A 20,711-nucleotide genomic window follows, 5' to 3' on the forward strand; every position below is an offset into this window, starting at 1 on the left:
TATATGAACATACACATATGTGTGCACACATACAGACACAAACACACACAGAGACGCACATATACATGTATGTATAAAAAGTATGGTATGATGGAATACATACTTTTTTAAGAAAGAGCTTTCAAAGACATAATAATGCAATGTAGCTTAGGGCAGCATTAAAAGGGTATAATTATATTGATTATTAAACACAGGTAATATGTTCAGGTAGTTTTCACCAGGAAATGCACTGTCCTATCCAAAGATCAAAACTCACCTTCCTAACTCTCCTATCACAGACACATTATGCCTCCCAAAAAACCACAAAGAACTGTAAGCATTCTGTTCAGGTGGAACGTGAAAGTGTATGGATACTGAACAAGGAAACACTTCTAAGATAAAGGGCAGGGAGATGTTAGAGATTTCTTGGGTTCAAAAAAGATACCAACTAGGGCTTCCCTGGTGGCGCAGTGGTTGAGAGTCTGCCTGCCAGTGCAGGGGACACGGGTTCGAGCCCTGGTCTGGGAGGATCCCACATGCCGCGGAGCAACTGGGCCCGTGAGCCACAACTACTGAGCCTGCGCGTCTGGAGCCTGTGCTCCGCAACAAGAGAGGCCGCGATAGTGAGAGGCCCACGCACCGTGATGAAGAGTGGCCCCCGCTCGCCGCAACTAGAGAAAGCCCTCACACAGAAACGAAGACCCAACACAGCCAAACAAAACAAAACAAAACAAAATTAATTAATTAAAAAAAAAAATCCCATTACATAATTTAGGGAAAAAAAAAAAAAAAAGATACCAACTAAAATAAAAACACAGCCTGCTGGGAAAAAAAGCAGTGGAAGACCTGGTTTGATTTTTCAAATTAATGTTTATAATTCAACCATTATGATCTAAAAAGAGCAGTGTCTGTCACTTCCAATTTCTGAAGACAACTTTGCTCAACTCTTAGAACGGAAACTACATTTCTTTGTAGTAGAACTGAATCCCAGAACTTACTCACTTAAGTAAGATAGGCAGCTTGCTTTAACCATTTTAAACTATATCCATCAAAATTATTGGCATATCTCTTTCCATTGTTAATGATTTCTAGAAAGGATTTTGTTTTCATTTAAAAATAGTAAGGAAAGTGTTATTTCAATCTTTCACAATACTTTGTTTTAGCTTCTGGAACTATTCCAGTACCTTCTTATCTTTTTGCCAAAAATATAAAATGACTTTTTGTTTTTTCCATCAGTTGTAAAAAGTGTTTTAAATGTGCCCAGTGTGAACAGTTTACAATGATTCATTTTAAGTAGCTATTCTGAGGCACATACTTTCTTATTAGCATGTAACAGGCTAGCACTTTTTTTAATAGGTTAAAACTCTTTTATAGGTTAAAATGTCTGATATTAATATCTATCTTGTTAGTAATTATAGGTATGAGCCTTATTTTTAGCAATTAGATGTGTTTCAGGAAATATGGTTACATCTTTAAAATCCAAATCCCTTTCATATGTATCTAAGGTCCATTAATTAAAAGAACCCTGCTGCGCTTTTATAAAATGAAGAACTACACCTAAATGTTTTGCTTTACAAATCAATTTATAATTTTTTCTCTTAAAATCCCTAAGCTTTAAATGAATGAAGTTTTAAATAAAATAGGAAGAGGCTTTAAATGGATTACAGACACCTCCTGAGTTTGTGAATATTAGAATTTTATAGTCTGAATACTGAACTTTTAAATTTACATGACCTGTTAAAAGTTTGCCCCTCTCTTTATCAAAGTAGCTCCCAAACCCACTCCATTTTCCCCTCTGTTGTTCTCTTTGAACTTAGTACCTTTCATAAAATAGGGGTTAGTAGATGTTGCAACATCCGGTTAAGGTCAAAATAACATGCACTTATGTTTTTCTCCTAAAGGATTCATAAGAGAAAGAACTATAAACAGAAGCATAAACACTCATCAACATCAGTCCGAACAGACAACATACTTGAAGAATTTGTCTACTTAAGCAGCAGATCGTCATAATTTTGTTCTCCTTTAGTACTATTTCAGTATCTAGCAAAGTAGATATAATCATTTCCTTTAACTCTCTGTTCTTGATTTTTCAAAAATAAACTTACATTTAGAGCAGTTTTAGATTTATGGGAAATTTGAGAAGATAGTGAGGAGAGTTACCATACTCCTGACATCAGTTCCCTTTTCATTAACATCTTACATTACTATGGTACATTCATCACAACTAACAAACATATATTGTTGTTAACTAAAGTGTATAGTTTATTCAAATTTCTTTAGTTTTCATCTAATGTCTTTTTCTGTTTTCAGGATTCCATCCAAGATACTATATTGCATATAGTAGTTCTTTATGCCCCTCTTGGCTGTGATCATTTCTAAGATTTTTCTCATTTTGATAACCAAAATCAAGATCACATATATTTTCTCATATGTTTTCTTCTAGAAGTTTTATAGTTTTGCATGTTACATTTAGATTCATGATCCATTTTGAATTAATGTTTCTGTATTGGCTCTGTCTAGGTTTTTTTTTCTTTTTCTTTTTTATTTATTTATTTATTTTTTGGCATATGGAGAGTTCCAGCACAATTTGTGGAAAAGATTATTCTTTCTCAATCAAATTGTTTTTGCATCTTTGTCAAGATCAGTTGCCTATATAAATATGAGCCTATTTCTGGGTTGTTTATTCTGATTCATTGATCTGCATTTCTGTTTTGTCACCAATACCACACCTCCAGAGGTAGCTTAATAGTAACGGGTGGGGGGTGGGGAGAGGGGGAGAGAGAGAGAGAGAGAGAGAGAGAGAGAGAGAGAGAGAGATTATAAGAAATTGTCTTGCATAATTATACAGGCTGTCAAGTCCCAGGATCTGTAGGGTGAGTAGTTAAGTGGAAGCCCAGCAGAGCCAATGGTCTAGTTCCAATTTGAGTCTGAAGACCTGAGAATTAGAAGAGCCAACAGTGTATATCCCATACAGAAGCCAGTAGGCTCAAGACTCAGAAGAGCTGATGTTTCAGTTCAAATCTGAAGGCAGGCAAAATCCATGTCCCAAGCTATCAGGCAGGAAGAATTCTTTCCTTCTGAGGGGAGGGTCAACATTTGTCTTCCATTCAAGCCTTCAACTATTTGGATGAAACTCACTCACATTACAGAGGGTAATTTGCTGAACTTAGTCTATCAGTTTAAATGTAAATCTCATTGGAAAACCTCCTCACAGAAACAAGCAGAATAATGTTTGATCAAATATCTGAGCACATCATGGCCAAGTCAAGTTGACACATACAATTGGCCATCACACTTTTATTTCCTTGCCTTGTCTTACTGAACTCTCTAGGCCTCCCAAAAAATTGTTGAATAGCTGTGGTGACAGTGGACATCCTTGCCCTATTCCCCATCATAGGGAGAAAGTGGCCAATCGCTAACCATTAAGTATGGTGTCAGCTGTAGGCTTTTTGTAGATGCTCTTTATCATTTGAGAAAGTTCTTCTCTAATCCTAGTTTGCTAAGAGGATTTTTGTCTTTTTTCTGCACTTGATGATATAATCACATTATTTTTATTTTTAGCATGTTGATGTGGTGGACTACATTGATAAAATTTTTTTTAACATCTTTATTGGAGTATAACTGCATTACAATGGTGTGTTAGTTTCTGCTTTATAACAAAGTGAATCAGCTATACATGTACTTATATCCCCATATCTCCTCCTTCTTGTGTCTCCCTCCCACCCTCCTTATCCCACCCCTTTAGGTGGTCACAAAGCACTGAGCTGATCTCCCTGTGCTATGTGGCTGCTTCCCACTAGCTATCTATTTTACATTTGGTGGTGTATATATGTCCGTGCCACTCTCTCACTTCGTCCCAGTTTACCCTTCCCCCTTCCTTTGTCCTCAAGTACATTCTCTACATCTGCGTCTTTATTCCTGTCCTGCCCCTAGCTTCTTCAAACCATTTTTTTTCTTTTTTTTAGATCCCATATATATGTGTTAGCATACGGTATTTGTTTTTCTCTTTCTGACTTACTTCACTCTGTATGACAGACTCTAGGTCCATCCACCTCACTACAAATAACTCAATTTCATTTCTTTTTATGGCTGAGTAATATTCCATTGTATATATGTGTCACATCTTCTTTATCCATTCATCTGTCAATGGATACTTAGGTTGTTTCCATGTCCTGGTTATTGTAAACAGAGCTGCAATGAACATTGTGGTAAATGACTCTTTTTGAACTATGGTTTTCTCAGGGTATAGGTCTGTATTGGGATTCCTGGGTCGTGTGGTAGTTCTATTTTTAGTTTTTTAAGGAACTGCCATACTGTTCTCCATATTGGCTATATCAATTTACATTCCCACCAACAGTGCAAGAGAGTTCCCTTTTCTCCACACCTTCTCCAGCATTTATTGTTTGTAGATTTCTTTATGATGGTCATTCTGACTGGTATGAGGTGATACCACATTGTAGTTTTTATTTATTTATTTATTTATTTATTTATTTATTTATTTATTTATGGCTGTGTTGGGTCTTCGTTTCTGTGCAAGGGCTTTCTCTAGTTGCGGCAAGTCGGGGCCACTCTTCATCGCGGTGCGCGGGCCTCTCACTATCGTGGCCTTTCTTGTTGCAGAACACAGGCTCCAGACGCGCAGGCTCAGTAGTTGTGGCTCACGGGCCCAGTTGCTCCGCGGCATGTGGGATCTTCCCAGACCAGGACTCGAACCCATGTCCCCTGCATTGGCAGGCAGATTCTCAACCACTGTGCCACCAGGGAAGCCCCACATTGTAGTTTTGATTTGCATTTCTCTAATGATTAGTGATGTTGAGCATCCTTTCATGTGTTTGTTGGCAATCTGTCAACATTGTGAAAATGACTATACTATCCAAAGCAATCTACAGATTCAATGCAATCCCTATCAAACTACCAATGGCATGTTTCACAGAACTACAACAAAAAATTTCACAATTTGTATGGAAACAAAAAAGACCCCGAATAGCCAAAGCAATTTTGAGGAAGAAAAATGGAGCTGGAGAAATCAGGCTCCATGGCTTCAGACTATATTACAAAACTACAGTAATCAAGGCAGTATGGTACTGGCACAAAAACAGAAAGATAGAAAATGGAACAGGATAGAAAGTCCAGAGATAAACCCACACACATATGGTCACATTATTTTTGATAAAGGAGGCAGGAGTATACAATGGAGAAAAGACAGTCTCTTCAATAAGTGGTGCTGGGAAAACTGGACAGCTACATGTGAAAGTGAAATTAGAACACTCCCTTACACCATACACAAAAATAAACTCAAAATGGATTAAAGACCTAAATGTAAGGCCAGACACTATAAAACTCTTAGAGGAAAACATAGGCAGAACACTCTATGGCATAAGTCACAGCAAGATCCTTTTTGACCCACCTCCTAGAGAAATGGAAATGAAACAAAAATAAACAAATGGGACCCAATGAAACTTAAAACCTTTTGCACAGAAAAGGAAACCATAAACAGGACAAAAAGACAACCCTCAGAAAGGTAGAAAATATTTGCCAATGAAGCAACTGACAAAGGATTAATCTCCAAAATTTACAAGCAGCTCATGCAGCTCAATATCAAAAAAACAAACAACCCAATCCAAAAATGGGTAGAATATATTCTTTTACTTTTAACCTATCTGTATCTTTATAATTAGACTGGATATCTTATAAATAACATAGTTCTGTTATGTTAATTATTTTCAGAGCATTTTTAAATTTTAAAACAATTTAACGATATTTAAACTATTAGTATTTTTAACCTTATAAAATTTTACTTAAATGATAAGTAGTAGTAGCCAAGAATCAGATAAGAATAACCTTGGTTATTAGAGTACATTTAGAAGTGCTGAAAGACCTCTTTGATCTTTTAAAATTCAAATTTACTCTGTCTGCTGTTCATTTTAATTCCTCTCATGGCATTTGATTTTTTACTAATGAGTTTTTAATATGCTTCCAAGGATATGTGGGGTAATATCAGGATTATAATTGTTTCTAGCTGACATCAAATTAAAATAATTTATTGAAATACTTTCCTTTGTGGTTATATCAGAAATGTAGCTAGAACTATAGTGCATAATTTTATTAATTGTATTCTATTGTAGATAGATGATGAGATGTCTTTACAGCTGATCAGATGTTAGTATAATTTAATAGGTACTCGCAACAGGTTTGTAATCAAGAAGGCAAAGTTTCAAATTCTTACTATGCTAAGTGCCAGATATATGATTATGCACATATTATCTAAACTCTCTAAATTGCAAATGTCAACTAATATAGGATTCAAAAAAATAAAGTGTGGACTCAGAGAGTTGTAGCTTCTTGACCCTGCTTTACCATTTATTAACTATATAAATTAAGTCCACTTACTTAATTTTCCAGAATCTATTTTCTCATCTGTTAAATGGGATATTACAATTTAGTCAGAGTGATTTTTTTTAGAGTGATTTTTTAATTAAATAAATTTTATATTATATTATTAATACAATATAAATTAGAAGGTGCCTAAAAGAGCTTAACACAATATAGCTCCTAAATAAAATAAAACTTGTTCTTAATTCTGGAATTAGAAATCATCAAGATTAATAAGATTTTTGAGTTTTTCTCATCCTTTTATGGTTTTTTGTTTCTTTCTTTACCATTAGAGTTTCTCTCACTAACGTCTCTCTAGAAATCCCATCTTATCTGGCCATGAGCTTGAAAAACAGAAAACTAAATGTGTTATAAATTAGCTGATAAAGCTAAAGTAGAGATAAAATCATGAATAATCAATTTCTATAAAAGGCAGAGACAGAGGAAAAAATGACAATGAATAAATTGAACAAATAGAAAACATAAAAATCATATTGGTAATTACAATAAATGTAAATAGTCTGAACACTCCAATGAAAAGGCAGAGGATATTCACATTGTTTGAAGTAGCAAGATCCAATTTGATGCACAGTAAAAGAAGCCAGACACAAAATATTATACAATCTATGATTTAATTTATATAAAGTTATATAAATGACAAAATTTTAGTGATAGAAAAAACACCAGTGATTGCCAGAGGCAGGGATTGAGGAGATAAAGTTGATTTCAGTTGGATTTGACAGCAGTTTGGGAGGTTATGTAAATCTTTTATATCTTAATTGTGGGACTGATTATATAACTATTTGCATTTGTTAGAACTCATCAAATTGAGCACTTAAAATGGGCAAATTTTATTGTATAAAATTTATAATTTAATAAAAATGAATTAAAAAGAGTTTATGAACATTCATATTTAGAAATCAGGAATGGTTTCCAAGAGGCCTTCCTCTCTGTTAGATTCTTTTGGTTTTCAGACTTTTATATTAAGTTGTGGATTTGTAGAGAAGGAAAAGATTATCAAAATATCCAGTTTATGTAGGTATTCAGTAAATTATTCTTAATAATTTCTAAAGTTGGATACTCAAAAAGGGCAAATTTGAGGTGAGGAATCAAGTCAGTATTAGCACAATGTATTTTTTAAACCTAAAATGCCTTGAACATATGGCCTTTGTGATTCTCATTTCAGTTTTCCAAAATTATACTCCCTCCTGTTTAGCTGGCAGACTAAAACAAGTGGCAGCTCCATTCTAGAAACTGGTAACAGTGAGATTCAAAACCATTGCATAGTTGAACAGGCTATTTGGAAGAAGCTTCTTTATATTATACAAGGCAATAAACATATTCTTTCCACAGTTGCTTTTCCATTGCCTGAGAAATTTCACAGGGATTGCTCATAATCATTAGTTTATATTCTGGTGCCAGTAGGTTAACATACATTTGTTGTTGGTTAATATTGTGTGTTAACATCACTATTATGTAATACAATCTTTTAAAAGGAGATGAAACTTGTAAAAACATAAAAGGTGGTTTGAGCTAGTGTTTGAGTGAACAATGAGAGAGTATTTTAAGAACCTGAACCAAGGATTTAAAGTTCAGATGGTAAAATTTAGACCCTTTCAGCAAATGGGCTTTAACTATAGGCGGAGCTATTTAATGACACATCTTTTAGCTATTTGTTGCTTATCATGAAGTTAGTAATGGTGAAAAATTTGAACTTTATCCATAAAGTAATCAGAAACAGAAAATGCAAGCATATGTAGCAAGTGACTAGATTCCCTCTCTGGTAATTTAAGGTCCTGGAATTCACTTAAACTAAGATAAATTGTCAGAAATGTCCCCCTGGGTGTCCATTAGAGCTTTATGGCAGATTTAAGGACTTGGAATAGCTTCACTCTGGACCCAGGAGGCCTGAGCTTCTCTTTGATCAATTATTATACTTCCATTAAAATATTTTTACTTTACTGTGGGGGCATCTTGATCACTCTGCATCTTGCTTCAGCTGTCAGATCATCTAAGTCTTTTATTTTAAAGGTTATCACTCCTCTCTGCTAATGTGTTCAATGTTTAAGGAGTCCAATTCACAGTTGATACAAATTTTTCCTGCTGGACTAAGAATCGACTTCACTTTGCAGTGAAAGATGTTCATCATAAAATATCCTAGTGAAATTCATGGGCTATCCTCTTAAACAATTTGGCTGATAGAGTAACATAAATAGTAGCCTTGATGGCTCAGCTATGTTGACAACCTTCTATGATAATGAGTGCTTGATATATGCTGTAATAGTATATTGTGACTATGTAGTATTTCTTTGCGTTTCAATGTTGAAGTGAATGGTCTGCATTGAAAACGGTTAATAGCCACCAAAGAGATTGTTAACTATAGGTGGCAAATCTCTTGTTCTTTGAGTATTTACTAGACTGGTTATTAAAAAATCACATCACACAGTGAAGTGAATACTCACACCTTCTCTACACTAAAAGCATGAAAATTAATTAGATATCTGGTAGATACTTTGATTTCTTGAAATATGCTCTCTCTCTCTATATATATATATACACATATATGTGTAGTATTACTTTAATAGTAGTATATCAATATTTAGTAATCATTAAATGAAAGTTGGTCTTTGTTACTTGGTATAGTCACCTTTATTTCTAATTTCTAGTTATTTCATTTATTTTGTGTTTTAATAGCACTTCTATACAGACTTTAATGTTCAATTAAAAAAAATTGGATTCCTATTGGTTTGTATTTATTGGTTCAGAAGCCAAGTTAGTAGAATATACTCTACTATACAAAAAAGATCAGGCTAACATCTTTGTTTTGCAAGTTAGCAACATTCAAACATCACAGTCTTAGAGAAAATTCTTCTGTCAATTAGTGCATAGTTAGTTGGCATAGATCCAGGTCAAGCAGTCACAGAATAATTTCATGTATACTTGTATTCCATTATTTTCAATAGTATCAAATATACTCAAAAAAGTTACACTCATAATAACATTATATAGTTTAGGATGATGGTAATAGTAAGAAATGTGATATTTATAAATATTATATCAGTAAAATCAAGAAAAGGGAGAAATAGGCTTTCAACTTAAACTAACCACCATTACAAGTTACTAAGAGGACAGAACAATGATTGAATATTGAATAACAATCAACCTGATGTACAAGTATCATAGTATTGTTCATTATAATTTAAGATTTGTGTTCATAAGAGTTTGTTCTTCTGTGTACATTGAGCTTGATGTATGTTATTGAATAATAGTTTGATTTGAAAATTTTATGAATGCCATATAACCATTATTGCATTAGAAACTGACTAGAGGCTAAATGTTTATGGATAACCTTAAATCCTTCTGAACCCAGTATTACCTCAAATTAGACCAGAATCTCAAATAAATTGTAGTCCTTAGGTATATTCTACAATCCAAAGATGAAGTTCATGTGAGGAGATAACAGATGAATTGGATCTGTTTCTTGTTTCTCTGAGGAAGAAAGTTCATTTATGTATTATTCAAAAGGTGGAGAGGAGAGAAAGAAAATAAGCCTAAAGACAGTGTTATCATAATCACAACTTGGTAGTTGAGGCAAAGGAGTGTGTGTCCGTATGTGCTTTTAAGTAACTAAATTAAAATGTTCATAACTATACACATTGATGTAAAATGACTCATGTTTATTTTCTAAAATTCTCTTTAATTTCATTTTTTGCCATATTTTCCCTTTCCTCTCTCCCATGTTCATATAGATAAACAGGTTTGGGTGTTTAGGTGTTGTGTCAGTGTTCTAGGGTGGTCATAACAAAGTATCACAAATTTCATGGCTTAAAACTTCAGAAATGTACTCTTTCATACTCACGGAGGCCAAAAGGCCACAATCTAGGTGTTGGCAGGCTTGTTTCCTGCTGGAGGTTCAGAGAGCATTTGTTCCGCGCATCTCTTGTAGCTGCTGGTGATTGCCGGTGGTCCTTGGTGTTTCTTGCCTGTAGACACATCACTCCATTCTCAGCCTCTGTCTTCACATAACTTTCTTTCTCTGTGTCTGTGTCTCTTTTCTTCTTACGAGGACACCAGTCATATTCAGGGCCCACCCTAGTCCAGAGTGACCTCATCTTAACTTGACTACATTACAGACACTATTTACAAATAATTCCACTTTTAAAGGTACTGGGGATTGGGACTTCAACATCTTTCTGTGGGATGCAGTTCAAACCACAACAAGTGTTTACAGAACATGGATGCACCCAGATGCATATAGTTTCTGTATCTTCCTTTCTTCACACAATAATGCCTCATGGAAATCCCTTAAAGACAATTGTTATAGCTTTAATACATTTTAAAATGTTTGTATAATTGTATTATATTAATTCTCTTATACTTACTTAAAAGAATATACTTTTTCTTCTCTTAAGTAGTAATTCTTATCTAGTTTACGGTATTGGAGCTTGCTAATTTATTCATCTATTCATCACTTCTAGGCATTCACTTATTTTTCCTGGTTTTTGTCACTACAAACCAACTTCATAAGTACCTTAGTACCTATGATCTTACAAATTTGTTCTTCTGTATCTGTGTAATAGATTTCTGGGTTTGGGATCAAAAGGGAGATGTTTTAAAACTTTCTAGTGTTTCCAGGTTGGTTTCTAAAAGCTACAACAATTTATCTTTCCCTCAACAGTTGATGAGCATAGCTCTTTCTTTGAATCTCTACTGGAATAAGGATTGAAATTTAAAAAAATCTTTTAGTATGATGGGTGTAAAGTGGTATCTTATTGCCTTAATTTACATTTCCTTGATAGTGGGTTTGACCATATTTTCATATCTTTTTTGGGCATTTGGATCTGCTTTTTATTGTGATGTATGCCTTTTCCCTATCAATTCACATGAACCTGTTGGATATGTAATCTTTATTAGCATCTGCATTATAAAGATTTTCTCAAAATCTGTCATTTGCTAATTGACTTGCATGAAAACTTTTATAATTTTATATGGTCAAGTATAAACTATCTTTTTTAAAATATAGGTTCTGGGATTGACGATTTTGGCTGAGCAACTTTTCCCAGGAGAAGCTGATCCCTTCATTTCTTAAAGCAAATTTTGTGGACACTGCTACTTGTCTTCCGTATTCTTTTGGTGCTTCTTTCTCATACTAAGAGAACCCTTGGATTTCCATTGTGCCAATTACTGCCTAGACAAGAGTGAGCTTGACAAGCTTCCTTCTAGCCTGGCATGGCCATGCTATTCAACTCTGTTACATGAAATGTAAGCAGAATGAAGTCATGCCTGTTAACTTTCTTGCTCCACACTGGCTGGAATGTTTCTGAGTTACACTGGACCATAAGGATGTGGTCAATACCCAAGGATTGCAAAGTAACTAAGTGGAAAGAAGGTTGATTCTTGCCATCATACAAGCCCCCAAAATAAACTATCTTGTTTAAGCTGTTGCTATTTGAGGACTCAGTTATAGCAACCACAACAATACCAGAAATAATATAGCCACCTAAGAACCTCATGTGTTCCACATTTAGAAACGATGTCAACTGTCTGTCAAAGGATCATTAGAGAGAGTAGCATTATTTGGGATTCCATTCATGCTAAAAGATTGATTTGCCTACATAATTGTCTGTTTAAAAAGTAAAATATTAGTCCCATTATTTTCCCGCATATTGTTTAATGATTCATTAGTATCTCTGTGTTTATTCAGGAACCTAGTAATTATTTTTCTGAAGCAATGCTAACAGACGGCTAAAGAAGTTTAAATAATAATTTTGTAAATATGAATTGCAGGCTCAGAATTAAGTTTGATATTTTCAATGGTGGGTGTGAGATTTCCTGAGGCAGCAGGACAAATGGATGTTTAACACCTGTTAACTTTATTGAATAATGACAGCCGCTCTCACCCCAAAATCTCTAAGCAAACCTATCTTCACACTCTAGAATCTTCACATTCTAAAAGCATTGTTTGATCTAAAAATACATTTTTTATTCTCTTAAGTAGCAATTCTTATCAATGCCATCTTTATCAAAATTGATCTTTTATACTAAAACATTTAACTTTAATAAAAGTTTAACTGGAAGGATAAAATTCGACGTGATAAATGTCTTCCTTTTTTCCCTGTTCACTAATGTATCTTTTTCATCCTAACCTTAATGTATCTTTTTCATTCTAACCTTAAAATGTTGGCTTTTTTCAGGTTGCAACTTCAGTCACCTTCTCACCTCCCTCTACATTTTCATAGTTAACTATCTTTTTCCACTTTTTCTAAGATCCAGAGCTGAACTTGTTTCTTCCCTATGCAAGAAGAAACTCTTTCCCCATTCTCCTCATATTTAAGTATCAGCCTATAAAAGAGAAGCATTCTGTCACCACCTTAACTTTCTCAGAAATTCTGGAGAGAAACCTTTCACCTTTACTTACTCAGAGGAGATATATTGGCTTATTCATGACTACCTCCAAGGTTAGACTGGGTCAACCTCTATTTTTTCTCCGGATCTGCCTGTCTCTTGGCCGGATTGGAAGGGCCAGTGGCTCACCCTCCCTAACGGTGAGGAGGAGTGAAAGCTGAGAACCTGGTTTTCAAAGGCAGGCAGGTTGGGGAAGGCACATTCTAGGATGCTCTCTATTTGTTTGCAGCTGGGTTTGTGCACCAGATTGCTATTCTTGGGGCTGGCAAGGTGTTTGTGACGTAGCTGAATGTTTAGAGCTATTTGGGAGGTAATAGAAAGCCTCAACTTCATATTAGATCAAAGCCACACTCAGGCCCACCAAATATATCAAAATTGATGCATTTTCGAGTTGTTAAACTCCACGTTTCTAGTAAGAAAGCTTATGCTTTCCTGGCTTCCTGTGTCTCTATCATCGATTGCTTAAAGTGATGATAGAGAAAGAAGATGATAAATTAGAGCTTCTTTGATACATTACAAGGTCCGCCAACACCAGGCCCTAAATTTCTCTTCATCTCTTGGAACAAGACTCTCACCTTTCCATGTGTCCTATGTCGAATAAAAAATTATTCACAACCTAAAAGTTGAGAGTTATGTTTTATTCGGCAGAAATTTTTAGGACTTCAAGCCTGGGAGGCAACATCTCAAGTAACCCTGAGAGAACTGCTCTCAGGAGGCGAGGGGGGAAGCCAGATAATATAGGAGTTTTGCAACAAAGGACAGGTAGTCTGAACATCAGAAGATTATTGTTAAAGCAAACCAGATATCCCAAGTTAAGGAATTTAGTGCTTTTCTATGCATGGGAAGAGGCAAGAGTCTGGGCTCACTGAAATCATTCCTTTGATAGGCACCTCAGCTCTCTGGGGCCGATATCCCATGTTGTCACATCCTGAGTTTCCTCTGGGCTCCCTGTAGGGAATGGCTGCAGTCTGATGGCTGCTAGATGGCAGGTATTCTTTCCTTCCTGAGTTTCCTCAGGGGTCGCCAGCTCAATGTCAGAGAGTGGTTGCAATTGCTGATGACTGTGACATCCTTTGTTTACTGATGTGGCAGGCAATATTCCATTTCTCACCTATGATGCAATAGAGATAAAGGGAGTAGATGGATCTCCCAAGAAGTGACAGAAAGTAGAATAAAGAGAGGACAAGAGAAGGAAGGATGAGAAAAGAGTAAAAAAGTGAGAATGATAACATGAATTTTTTTTTAAAGGATTGTTGAGAAGAGTCTCTGGATCTGGAAATTAGAATCCACTTTTACCTCCAAGAGACATCAGTAGACCGGATTAAAATTGGTAAATTGGTTAACAGCTGAAGAGTAGAAGTAGAGGGAATGGAGGCAGCATCATATTTTTGGTGATGTGGGAAGAACAGTGATGAGATAACACAGTGAGCATGACTGTGAATCAGGTGCTTGTGTAGGAAATCAGGAGTCCATTGGTCACACCTCAAAACCGAACTTTAGGCAGTAGCAATTACGGTCATGAGTGTTAAGATGTCTATGTCTACGTCTACGTCTACATCTACACCTACATCTACGTCTATATCTATATCATCTATATCTATACCTATATCATATCTGTATCATCTATCTATATCTCCTGATATAGTATTGTTTTGAATAGAATTAAATTACTAGACCTCATTCTACGTATTTCCTAGAGAGGAAACACACTATTTTTTTTCCTTTTTAAAGTCACTGTTTATTTACTTAATTAATATTTATTGTGTTATTCAGTTTACTAGATAACCAATAATAAAAAGAGTGAACATAAAAAGTAGTTTATCTTTGTGGAATGTTCAGTGAGGTAGAAAATGTAGACTTAAAATTTATATTGTGTCAAGGAAGAGAAATTAGAAGATGCCTAGAGATAAATAACTGGAAACTTGATTTTTTTCTGGGTAAGAGACTACACGTGGGTCAGAGGGCTTCCTGGTGGAAGAAGCAGGAGAAATATTAATGATACTTAAAGATGAAGGGACATGAGAGGGCTTCATAGGGACAGAGAGCAGCTCATTTAAGTTTGGAGGGGAGAGAGATTGTGCTATCTTTACAAAATAGAAAAATCTCATTATGGTTGGAATAAACAAGGGTAAGGGTGGTAAAAGACGGCTCTTAAAAGAGAGGTGTGGACCAGGCAAATTAAGGATTTCAAATTTTATTGTAAAGAGGTTGCAAACAGAGGAAAGGCACGGCCACATCTGCGTTTGAGACAGATCACTCAGGAGGCAGCACGTTAAATGGATAGGAGGGAGCAAGACTAAAGGCAGTGGAGAATGGAAGCTTGCACTGGTCTATATCCATGAGAATGGAGTGGAGTAAGATAATTCTAAAGGTATTTAAGTGGTAGGATAAAACGATTTACTGCCAGATTTGAAGCCTGAGTGAGGAAAATGGAGGAGATGATAGGGATAAATTCTAGCCTAGTACCTGGATGGAGGAGGATACCATTTCCCAACATAAGACATAACTGGAGGGCCATCATTTCTGAGATGAGGGAGTTCTCCCACTGCCTTTCTAGACTTCCAACAATCAAGCCTCCAGTCTCCATGAAAATCCTGTTTCTCTGTATTCATCTGCTAGGGCTGTCATAACAAAATACCACAGACTGGGAAGCATAACAATATAAATTTATATTCTCACAGTTCTGGAGACTGGAAGTCCAAAATAAAGGTGTTGGTTGGTTTGCTTTCTCCTGAGGCCTCTCTCCTTGGCTTGCTGAGGCTGCCTCTTGTTGTAGCCTCATATGTTCTTTTTTTTTTTTTTTTTGGTGTGCACGGGGTTGCTCTGTGGCATGTGGGATCATCCCGGACCAGGGCTCGAACCTGTGTCGCCTGCATTGGCAGACGGATTCTTAAGCACTGTGCCACCAGGGAAATCCCCCCTCTATTTCTTTTTCTTTTTTTTTTTTAACATCTTCATTGGAGTATAATTGCTTTACATTGCTGTGTTACTTTCCGCTGTATAACAAAGTGAATCAGCTATATGCATATGTATAACCCCATATCCCCTCCCTCTTACGTCTCCCTCCCACCCTCCCTATCCCACCCCTCTACGTGGTCACAAACCACCGAGCTGATCTCCCTGTGCTATGTGGCTGCTTCCCACTAGCTATCTATTTTACATTTGGTAGTGTGTATATGCCAATGCCACTCTTTCACTTCATCCCAACTTACCCTTCCCCCTCCCCGTGTCCTCAAGTCCATTCTCTTAAGTCTGTGTCTTTATTCCTGTCCTGCCCCTAGGCTCATTAGAACCTTTTTTTTAGATTCCATATATATGTGTTAGCATATGGTATTTGTTTTTCTCTTTCTGACTTACTTCACTCTGTATGACAGTCTCTAGGTCCATCCACCTCACTACAAATAACTCAATTTCATTTCTTTTTATGGCGAGTAATATTCTTTGTATATATGTGCCACATCTTCTTTATCCATTCATCTGTAGATGGACACTTAGGTTGCTTCCATGTCCTGGCTATTGTAAATAGTGCTGCCATGAACACTGTGGTACATGACTCTTTTTGAATTATGGTTTTCTCAGGGTATATGCCCAATAGTGGGATTGCTAGGTCATTTGGTAGTTTTATTTTTAGTTTTTTAAGGAACCTCCATACTGTTCTCCACAGTGGCTATACCAATTTACATTCTCACCAACAGTGCAAGAGGGTTCCCTTTTCTCCACACCCTCTCCAGCATTTATTGTTTCTAGATTTTTTGATAATGGCCATTCTGACTGGTGTGAGGTGATACCTCATTGTAGTTTTGATTTGCATTTCTCTAATGATTAGTGATGTTGAGCACCTTTTCATGTGTTTGTTGGCAATCTGTATATATTCTTTGGAGAAATGTCTATTTAGGTCTTCTGACCATTTTTGGATTGGGTTATTTGTTTTTTTGATATTGAGCTTCATGAGCTGCTTGTATATTTTGGAGATTAATCCTTTGTCAGTTGCTTTGTTTGCAAATATTTTCTGCCATTCTGAGGGTTGACTTTTTGTCTTTTTTATGGTTTCCTTTGCTCTGCAAAAGCTTTTAAGTTTCATTAGGTCCCATTTGTTTATTTTTTGTTTTTATTTCCATTCTTCTAGGAGGTGGGTCAAAAAGGATTTTGCTGTGATTTATGTCGTAGGGTGTTCTGCCTATGTTTTCCTCTAAGAGTTTTATAGTGCCTGGCCTTACATTTAGATCTTTAATCCATTTTGAGTTTATTTTTGTGTATGGTGTTAGGAAGTGTTCTAATTTCATTCTTTTACATGTAGCTGTCCAGTTTTCCCAGCACCACTTATTGAAGCCTCATACATTCTTTACTCTGTGCACACATCCCAGGTGTCTCTTCCTTTTCTTGTAAGAACACCAAACCTATTGTATTAGGGCCTCATTTTCATGATGTCATTTAACCTTGGCTACCTCTTTAAAGGCTCTATTTCCAACTACAGTCACATTGGGGGTTAAAGCTTCAACATATGAATTTGTGGGGGACACAATCCAATCCACAGATTTTCCCACAATACATTCAATAACTACTAGATTCTTTCTTCACTAAACTTTAACAAATGTAAAGCCAAAGCCAGTATTACTTATGTTAAAAACAAATGTCTACATATTTTATGACATTTCTTTTTTTATATAAATAATTAGAATGCAGAAATACTGTCTTATAAAATTTTCTATGTCTCTCTTGTATAGGGCTAGGCCCATAATCACTCAAAAAAAAAAAAAAAAACAAAGCAAAAACAGAAACTTAATGTTTGAATGGCCATGAGTATTTTAGAGATTTATACCATTCACTATCAGGTTGTAAGCATCAAGAAGATAAAACACATTATATATCTGAGGTATTATATGTCTAGATATTTATTCATTAATGAGAGAAAGAATTCATATTTATAAGATCAAATAAAAAATTTAAATATTGAGACTTAATATTGTAGTCTTCCTGTCTGTAAATTTGCCATATGTCTCATTGTTAACAAACCAAGCTTTTAATTAGCAAAGAATTATCATGTTTGTGCATTGTGAATTAATCACAATTATTATAGCCAAACAAGAATGATAGTTAACAGATCAGTTATCATCTATGTTAAACAGAGGCTAAATCCCTTCTTTACAGCGGTTCTGGTAATGTTTTACAATATTGAAATGGACTCATTCCTTCAGGTCTGTTCTCATAATCATATCATGATTATTCATATTTATAGATTAACACAGAGTTTATCTAAGCCACTGGTAAAAATACAATTTGTGTTTTTGTAGAGATTTCCAAATTGGTTATGCATGTAAAACAGCATCATATTTGCATAAAATATCTTAATATGGTAGTTGAATGGAATAAAAAATCATTAAGAAAATATGTCTTGGATGTGAGTTTACCTCTTACAGGTAAAAATGTGACTATCCTAATACTGAATATAAATGTCATTAACAGTCTGTGAGAGATAACAATTCATTCTTGGCTTATTCACTTAGTCAACCAATCTTCATGAAACACTTACCAAGACATCACTATATGTAAGACACAGTTCATTTAAAAAAATAGACAACATTCAAGAACATAAGAAATTAAAAAGACATCAAAGTGGGATACATAACATATGGGATATATAACATTGCCACAATATATCCCTCTACACTTGTACTATTTTTCAAGGAACCTTGTTTGTTTTAATAAATATGTAAGAGAAACAAACATAAACCAGTTAACTTTTGAAAAGAAATAAGTCAACGAAAAAATATGGACTCTTGGAAAGGAGATTAATTATGTATTGTCTTTTTGATAATAGCCATTTTAAGAGGGTGAAATGATACCTCATTGTGGGTTTGATTTGCAGTTCTCTGATAATTAGGGATGCTGAGTACCTTTTCATGTACCTGTTGGCTGTTCTATATCTCCCCTGGAAAAATCTGTGTTTAGATATTCTGCCCATTTTCTTTTTTTTTTTTCCCTACTTTATTTATTTATTTATTTTTGGCTGTGTTGGGTCTTCGGTTCGTGCGAGGGCTTTCTCCAGTTGCGGCAAGCGGGGGCCACTCTTCATCGCGGTGCGGGGACCGCTCTTCATCGCGGTGCGCGGGCCTTTCACTATCGCGGCCCCTCCCGTTGCGGGGCACAGGCTCCAGACGCGCAGGCTCAGCAGCTGTGGCTCACGGGCCCAGCCGCTCCGCGGCATGTGGGATCTTCCCAGACCAGGGCTCGAACTCGTGTCCCCTGCATTAGCAGGCAGATTCTCAACCACTGCGCCACCAGGGAAGCCCTCTGCCCATTTTCAATTGAATTGTTTGGGGTTTTGCTATTGAGTCGTGAGAGTTCTTTATGTATTTTGGATATTAACCCCTTATCAGACATATGGTTTGCAAATATTTTCTCCCATTTGGTAGGTTGCTTTTCATTTTATTCATAGTTTCCTTTATTTTATAGAGCTTTTTAGTTTGATGAAGTCATACTTGTTTATTTCTGCGTTTGTTGCCTTTACTTCTGGTGTCAAATCCAAAATAGCATTGCCAAGACCAATGTCCAGAAACTTTCCCCCTGTGTTTTCTTTCAGTTTTATGGTTTCAGATATTACATTCAAATCTTTAATCCATTTTGAGTTGATTTTTTTGTATGGTGTAAAATAAGGGTCCAATTTCATTCTTTTGTATGTGGATATCCAGTTTTCCCAACACCATTTATTGAAAAGACTTTCCCCATTGTGTATTCTCAGCACCTTTATCAAAAATTAGTTGACCTCATATGTGAGGTTTTATTTCTGGGCTCTTGATTCTGTTCCATTGGCCTGTGTGTCTGTTTTTATGCAAGTACCATACTGTTTTGATCACTACAACTTTGTAATATAAAGTTAAATCAAGAAATGTGATGTCCCCGTCTTTGTTCTTCTTGCTCAAGATTGTATAAACTATTTGGCATCACTTGTGGTTCCATAGGTATATGCAAAGATGCTCAACATCACTGATCATCAAAGAAATACAAATCAAAACCACAATGAAATACCACCTCACATCTGTTAAGAATGGCTATCATCAAAAAGACCAGAGATAAGAAGTGTTGGCAATGTGGAAAAAGGGTACCCTTGTACAATATTGGTAGGAATATGAATTTGTATAGTCACCATGGAAAACAGTATGGAGTTTCCTTAAAAAAAAATAGAACTACCATATGATCCAGCAATCCCAATTCTTGCTATATATCCAAAAGAAATAAAATCATTATCTTGAAGAGATATTTGAACTTTCATGTTCATTGCAGCATTATTCACAGTAGCCAAGATATGGAAATAACCTGTCAGTTGACAGATAAATGTACACGGTGGAATATAATTTGCCTTAAAAAAATGAAATCCTGATTATGCAACAACATTGATGAACTTGGTGGGCATTATGCTTAGTGAAATGAACCAGATACAGAAATGCAAATATTACATAGTCTCACTTATAGGTGGACTCAAAAAAAAGTCAAACTCATAGTAACAGAGAGTATGATGGTGGTTACTAGAGGCTGGGGAATGTGGGAAAAGGGGCGATATTGTTCAAAGGGTACAAATTTTAAGTTATAAGATGAATAATTTCTGGAGACCTAATATACAGTATGGTGAATTAGTTAATACTAATGTATTGTGTACTTGAAATTTACTTCAAGAGTAAATCTCATACACACACAAAGTAAATATATAAAGTGATAGATAAGTTAATTAACTTGATTATGGTAATAATTTTACAATGTATACATATACCAAAATATCACATTGTGCACCTTAAACACATAGAATTATTATTTGTCAGTAATACTTCAGTAGAACTGGAAAAAAAGAATACACACTTATTGATTCATTCTGTTGATATTTATTTAATAACTACACTGTATTAGTCATTAATCTTGGGTCTGAACCAAGTGCTGTATTTCTCAAATTCTAACTAGTGAAG

The sequence above is a fragment of the Balaenoptera acutorostrata genome, chromosome 8 (assembly GCF_949987535.1).
Source record: "Balaenoptera acutorostrata chromosome 8, mBalAcu1.1, whole genome shotgun sequence".
Lineage (NCBI taxonomy): Eukaryota > Metazoa > Chordata > Mammalia > Artiodactyla > Balaenopteridae > Balaenoptera > Balaenoptera acutorostrata.